This window comes from Lepidochelys olivacea (assembly GCF_965140295.1).
Source record: "Lepidochelys olivacea isolate rLepOli2 genome assembly, chromosome: 3".
Classification (NCBI taxonomy): domain Eukaryota; kingdom Metazoa; phylum Chordata; order Testudines; family Cheloniidae; genus Lepidochelys; species Lepidochelys olivacea.
The window spans coordinates 92249339-92257002 of NC_140413.1; the positions used below are offsets into that span (position 1 = coordinate 92249339).

Genomic DNA, 7664 nt, shown 5'->3' on the forward strand with positions numbered 1-7664 from the left:
CATGCTATGCTGTCACCTGTTATGTTGGAGGGTACATGGAGGAGGACTATGGAGTTTTAAAGGGATTGGAAAGACTGTTGTATCTGGGGCCTTTGGGCACACTGCAGAACACTGAGCTACTGTGTGTGTTGCCTGAGCAAAATCATAATGGCTTGGTGCTCTTCTGCTCTTCTCTTGGTGCACCTCTGCCCCTTTGTCTCTGTCCCTGCAGCAAACACTCTCTCCGGTCTTGGTCATTCAGCCCCTCTAATCCTCATGTTCACAGGAGACAGCTGTACAGAACTGGATAATATTGCCAAACGTATCTTCCCTGGTGTGCTTCCTTCTCCACCTGATCAGGGGCATACATTCAGTAAGCATGGAGGGTGCACATCACAAGACCACCATGGCAGAGGCTACTGATTAAAACAGATATAGCCATAACTTTACAGTCACAACGTTTTTTAATTTTTGTAATATTTTACCTGTAAAATGAGGCATCAAAAGTTGATAGCTTTGTTCTCTAAACACATGGGATGGGAGCTATTTTTAAATAGAAAAGAAAGGTGGGGGAAAGGGAAGGAAAGAGAGAAGATTTTGGCAACAAAAAGATAAGAAATGTTTATGAGGAATAATGTATACACTTACCTGAACTCCCTTCACCTTCATCACGACGGCTCATCTGCGCTTGGCTCGCAGGCCTGGCTTGACTCTGGTGAAGTTTCAAATAGCTCCTGGCTCACCACATGGTTCAAGTCTCCCCCGATCCCCATTCCTGCTCCCCATAATCCCTCCCACAAACACAAAAACAGTGAACTGCATGGGACTCTACACCAGGCTCTCACAAAAGTATCCACAGTCACACTCAGAGTCCTGGTGGGGTCCCACCAATTATGCCATGCAGTTTGTTGTAGAAGCAGCAAGCCTGCGGGAGCGGCCCCAGATTTTTTGTTGCCCTCCCTTGCCTTCTGATATGCCTGCCAAAGTTCCTTTACTTTCTTATGGCATTGCTGATCATTCCTGTTGTACCCCAGTTTTATCACCCCCTGTGCTATCTGCACATAGATATCTGTATTTCATCAGCTGCTCCTTAGTTGAGTTTATATTGCCTCTTCTCCCCAAAGCCAGCAGAAATCCATGACTTCCTTCGTTCTGCAGGCAGGAGCACATCTAGTAGCTCTCTGTGCAAGAAACCGGCGTGGTCAGATGCTTGCAAAGGTGGATAATCATGAAAAAGCATTTCAAAAACATGCTGCAGGTTTTAAAGGGGGCAGGCTTCCAGTGTTTGATCCCTGGGTAGTGGAGTTCAAAACTGTGACTTGAACTACTGTAGAGGAGACAGGGGCATTGTGGGACAGCTGCTGGAGGACTGTTAGGGTCAACACAGGCTGTCTACACTTACACTATGTCAATGAAAGTCAATCGAAAATGGCTGTGTCATTCAGGCAGTTGGTGTTATTGCATCAATGAAATGGGATGCTTATATTGCTGAGAGTCAAATTTAGGTGCAGACACATGCAAAACTACAACACCACAAATTGATTTAGGTTGACCTAACTTTGCAGCGCAGACCAGGCCGGAGATGGTAACACTACATAAAGAGGAGCAAGGTTTCAGGGTGGGAGTGTAAATTTGGCAAGCAAGATGAGAATTCCACTACTTCTTGGATTTACCTTGTGAACTGTTGGTTATTATAGCACACAGATCATAAAAGTGGACATTTGATCAAGAATTATCTGTCTGTATTGAAAGCAGCAATAGAGACTAGCAGAACATGCTTTATAGAAGTCATGGAAAGGGAACTTAACTAGACTTAATCAAGCCTGGAAAAAAAGAATTTTGTTCTTTTTTTTTTCCCCAGGGCAGCCAGAACATCCCTCGGCCCACGCCGCTTCCCACAGCCCCCATTGGACTGGAGCAGCGAACCGCGGCCAGTGGGAGCCACGATCAGCCGAACCTGCGGACGCGGCAGGTAAACAAACCGGCCCGGCCCGCCCGGGGCTTTCCCTGAACAAGCAGCAGCCCTAGTTTGAGAACCACTGATCTACATCATGTAGTCCACAATCACACAAATACCTTGTCCCCCTCTTGTGGGCAGTCCATGCACTGAGGTTTATCAATCTCCTATAGCAGTGTTTCCCAAACTTACAATAGTTGCATACCTCTTGAGACATCTGTCTTACTGGTGTACCCCTTCTCCGGTGAAGATAATTTTTTGTGGGGAGGGGCCACATTTTTATAACACTCCTAATTTCTTTCATTCTGGATTAAATGTTTATTAGAAATAAATACAAAATTACATTACATACAGTTGAAACAAAATATTTAATAGAAATAATAGTTACATGTAGAAATAGTACTAGAAATAATTTAAATAATAGAAGTGAATCAACAGTCTGGCAGAACAGCATGTATATATGGTGAATTCACATAATTCTGAAATTAAAATATGCTGGTTTGGTTAGGTTAGTAAGTATTAAAACTAGTGCTTTCTTCACTATTTCAGTATTGAAAAATTTTCAGTACAAATTATTCAGTGCGAGTGACGGCATTGCTTTTGACCAAACACTATCGCAGGGATATCTGGCTCGATGTTTGTGATCTTAAGATGAAAATGGGCTCCATGTCAATAAGACCATTTTTTGTTTTGTTTTGATGCCAACCAGCGCAGATAAACCGATCTCGCACAAATACGAGGTGGGAAAGGGCAGAAGATACTTGACAGCTTTGTCCGATAGAGCTGGATATTCAGAGCTAACCCCCAACCGAAATGACTTCAGTGTATTTTGCTCAAATTTTGTTTTCAGGGAGCTACTTGAATCCAGCTCCAAGGCTGTTCTTCTGAAGCAGAGAAGTTATTTGGCAAAGTTTGAACATTGATGATTAAAGCGTTCCTTATCCATTCAAAGGTGCCATCCAGTTCAGGGAAATAGTTACGAAGATCTTTCTGCAAGCTTTCCAAATGCTGCTTCATGGTTTGCAACACATCACTATCCAGTTCCTTAGTCAAGTTTATTACTAAGTTATAAAGATATGGAAAGGAATCCAGGTCATGACGACTAAGACGTTTATGCCACAGTTTCAATTTCGCAACCATGGCGCTCACTTTGTCTTGAATGTGGAATATGGATATGAGTTTCCCTTGCAAGGATAGACTGAGGTTGTTTAAAAGAGCAAAGATATCTGCAATATATGCTAGTTTGCACAGCCATTTCCAGTCGTGTATACGGTCTCACAGGTTAAAGGTTTCATCTAAAAAAAAAAAAAACCCTTGCAGTTCTCCTCGCAGCTCAAACAGGCGATTCAGAACTTTTACATACGAAAGCCAACACACTTCAGCGTGAAATAGGAGTTGTGTGTAATCACTGCCCATCTCATCACAAACCTGAGAAAATAGCTGGGCGTCCAGAGGGCGGCCTTTCACAAAATTGATTATTTTCACAGCTTCATCCAGTACTTGCTTTAGATCTGCCTGCATTTTCTGGGTGGAGAATGCTTCCCTGTGAATGCAACAATGAGTCAATTTTGCTTCTGGCGCAACAGCCTGAACATGTGCAACAACTCCTTTCTTCAAACCAGTCATGGCTCGGGTGCCATCTGTGCTTATTCCAACACAAAGACTCCAATCCAAGTAATTGTTTTTGATAAAGTCATCAATAACTTTAAAAATAGCTTCTCCAGTTGTATGTGTTGGCATAGGTTGGCAGAACAAAATATCATCATGGACTTAATTATTCAGCTCTTATCTGACAAACAACAAAAGATTAGCTAAATTCACAACAGTTAATTCATCTGCTTGCAGTGCATAGTAGCGACTCTTTTGTACTCTTGACAATAATTGCTGCTTTACGTTTTCGGCCAAATCTGTGATTCTACGATGAACAGTGTTATTTGAGAGGGAGACACAATCTATAGCTTTGCTAGCCTTATCTCCAATCATCACTTGCACCGTTACTTTGGCTGCAGGTTTTACTAATGTCTCACCAATCACTTCAGCAGCTCTGGACTTTGCAATTAAGTACACCACACTATATGAAGCTTCCAAAGCTTTCATATTTTCACCTCCCATCACATTACGAATTGTTTTCTGGGACTTTTGGAGATCTTTGTGCCTATTTTCGAACAATTCTACACGTTTTCCCTTATATTCTTTATGTTTGCTATCGAAATGGCATTTTAGGTTGGATGATTTCATACTTTCATTTGTGAGAGTCTCGTAACAAATCACACATAATGGAACAGGCTCCACCTCATCTCCAGTCCACGAAAATCCCAGTTTAAGATATTCTTCAACATATTTGTGGGCTTTTTTCATTTTCTTTGCAGCTGATACGTTCAATAAACTTACAGATGGTTCACTAATTTTGTTGTCACAATTGTCTGATGTAGCCATATCACTTCATTTTTCGGCATAATCATCACTAACATTCGTATTCAAACTTCCCGCTTTTAGCCAGCAACCCTTTGTAAATATTGTATATTAATACAGAGAAATATTGTATATTAATACACACCAAGTTTGTACTTGCTATGATCTTTAGATTACTATGAGTAGTTATTCACTTTTATCCGTCAGTATGACTTCTGCACATGCCACAAAGGCAAGTATATTGCCCGAGCCACTGTAACATGCACGCGTGGTTTGCGTCAGCTCTGCTGTACTATTAGATGTTACTGGACGCGTTGTTATATTAGTTACAATGTAAACTTGTGTGTATATTTCTACTGTACAAGTGTACACCATTCTTATGTATTAAATTTTAGAGAATTGTTTTCTGCTGCTAAAAAACTATAATAAAGTAAAAAAAAATTTTGCCACGTACCCCTTGAAATCCTTTCGCATACCACACTTTGGGAAACACTGTCCTTTAGCCTTTGAGTTACAGAACATGGATTCTTTAGCTCAGGCAGAAGCAGCTAATGCTTACAGATCCCGAGGTCCTGGTTAAATACCTGCTGCTGTCAGCCAGTCCAGTGGCATCGTGCTACACTTGAGTACCAGACTAATGACCACCACTTCTGTAGACAAAGTAAAACAAAGCTGTTTTATAAATCAGTACTGTGAAATTGTGCCCACAATGTGACGTTCAAGACTTATGACCACTTTCTGGCTACTACATCTAGCTGTCATAACAGATCCCTTTTTAATTTGATGAGCCTCTAGGGATTTTAAAGTTGCCAAACTAAGCAGCCAGTTTGATAGACAAAACTGAACACCTTGCATTATGCATCACCTCTGCTTTGTATGTTCTCCCACATGAACTAAATAAAAGACAGTCTCTACAGTTCAAAAAGGCATACTAAATCCACACTGACAGATTCCTCTGAAGTTGCATATTAAAACATGGGTTCCCTCTCTCTGAATACTAGTTAATTAAAAGAGGCAAATCCACATCAGTTAGCGTTAGATTAAACCAGCACAGCAGTGCAATCAAAGGTTGGCTATAATTCTGAAACAGATATTTTTCAATAATTAATTTCTACATTTGACATTCTTCTGATTGCACATCTTATGAAAGCTCCAGAGGCTGCAATTCTCTCTACCCACACATACAGTACATCACGAACAGCAACAATGTATGTTTCTCCATGCTGTTCTTCCAGCAAGCAGGGAGAAGTAGCTCAGGATCTACCCCAATATGACTTCAGAACTGACAGTATTTTACTCTGAAAGGCATTTAGAAAGCCTAAACAACTGATCGGTCTGTCCCCAAAGTGAATCATCAGCCACTAACAGAAAAGTTATTTGACTCTCATTAGAAATGTCATGTTGTTTTAGCTACTTAGTGCCAAGTCACTAATTTTTCTATCCAGTAGGTTTTTTGATGTTCCTTTAGTGACTTGTTTCAAGCAGGACAGGGGCAAAACCATGGACTTCATTAGAACCTTCACCAGCAATTCTGTAATTAAGGCCGTAACCAAGCAGTCCATTACACACCTTACTTCAAAAAAGTTCAAGGTAAGATATATTGTCTTCATTACTTACATTACTTTTTATATACATACATTACACACACACACACACACCCTGACCCCCTCCAAATCATTAAGGAAATTTAAAATAAAGAGAAACTATAGTTAAGGTTGTCAAGAAGGTAAGATACTAAGATCAGGTCTACACCAGAGCCCAAAGTCAACTCCAGTACTCCACTGAAACGAGAAGTGTAAGGTAAGTTGATGGGAGAATTTCTCCCGTCGACCCAGTGCAGCGTAGACACCACAGTAAGTTGACCTAAGCTACATCGACTCCAGCTCTGTTATTCATGTAGCGGAGTTGCTTAACTTAGGCCGACTTACCCCATTGCGTAGACCAGGCCTAAGATATAGATATGGCATATCCTACCTTAGAAAGTCCAAGTACATCTCTTAACACAAAATTTCTCATTTTTAAAAAAGGCTTTAATGCACAGTAGAAAGAAAATAGAATGATTTATTCAGTATATTGCAATGAAATTGTCATTACATATATTATAGAGCAGAATAACCAAAATTTTTGAAAGTTGAACCCCCAGAAATTAAACCATGCCCTTTTTCAACACTGTGTGTTACATAAAGTTCAATAAAGTGAAATTTAGTTGTAGTTTAGGAAATGGCATTCAATTTTAGGTATCTAAAAGTGAAACATAACATTACTTTGCAATATTATTTTTTAAATCATCATAATAGATATTGCCATCCAAGTAATACTAAGACATCAACATGTTAAATGGCCCTGCTATGAAGTTTTGGGCTGGAATACTGCATGTGTTCAGAAGATGGTGGCAGGACCTGCTGCCTCCTCCTCCTAAGTGTGGAACCAAAAATGAGTAACCATGCAGTGCAGAATTGTGTTCACCTTCAAAAGATCTTTCTGATGTTTTTTGATGAGTGAAACAGTTTAAGCTAACATTTAAAGTATTACTGGTATCTGAGTTAACTTCCACTGAAATGAATGGGGTAGTTCACATTTCAGAATTATTATTTCAGGCTCTCTGCAAACCCAGATTAAACATTAGTGAATTGGTTACCCAGGGTCAAATTTTAAATGTTTTCTTCACAACCATAACAGCTACACATCAACTTGAAAAAAGGAAAGCTGAGACTCTGGAGAACATTTGTGAGAGGGGAAGGCAGGTGGAGCATGGACACACCTTGCTAGTCCTTCACACCCCTCAGAAGGGCATGCCCCATGCTTTGGAAAATACTGATAAAGAAATGTAAAACACCACACACTGCAGGGAAATCTTTAATATGTTCTGTATTTAGTGTTCAAGAAAACAAGGATACTAACACTGCCCTTTCTGCAATAGTATCAAATCATTTAAAGTCTCCCATTTTATTATTCAAGACTTGTCCATGTGGTATTGATGTTCAAATCTGTTCTCTTATGAATTCCTACTCTCCAAATTTTTGTCACTCGCTTGCAATTCTAGGATTATATTGGAATGCTGAACTGCTATTTTTAATGCACACTAAGGTGCAGACATAAGTTTGTTTAAAAAGTTAAAAATTAAAACACTCTTAGAAAAATGTTAACTCTATTAACAAAAGCCAAACTACAGTGGGATAGTAATTAACAAAAAAAATAGTAATTTGAACAATACAGCAATTTGAGAATTCTATAAGATATTTTTCAAACAGACTACACTAATCTGGAGGTTTCCCATTCCTCCCCATTTCAAGGAGTAGAGGTTTCTCTTTTAGTC

The 7664-nt window shown here is 39.8% G+C and overlaps 1 protein-coding gene across 10 annotated transcripts in view; it reads right to left on the minus strand.

The window, feature by feature from the left end:
* The window catches only part of FAM184A (family with sequence similarity 184 member A), a 167335-nt gene that overhangs the window by 149216 nt on the left and 10455 nt on the right, over nucleotides 1-7664 (minus strand). The window lies entirely within an intron of this gene.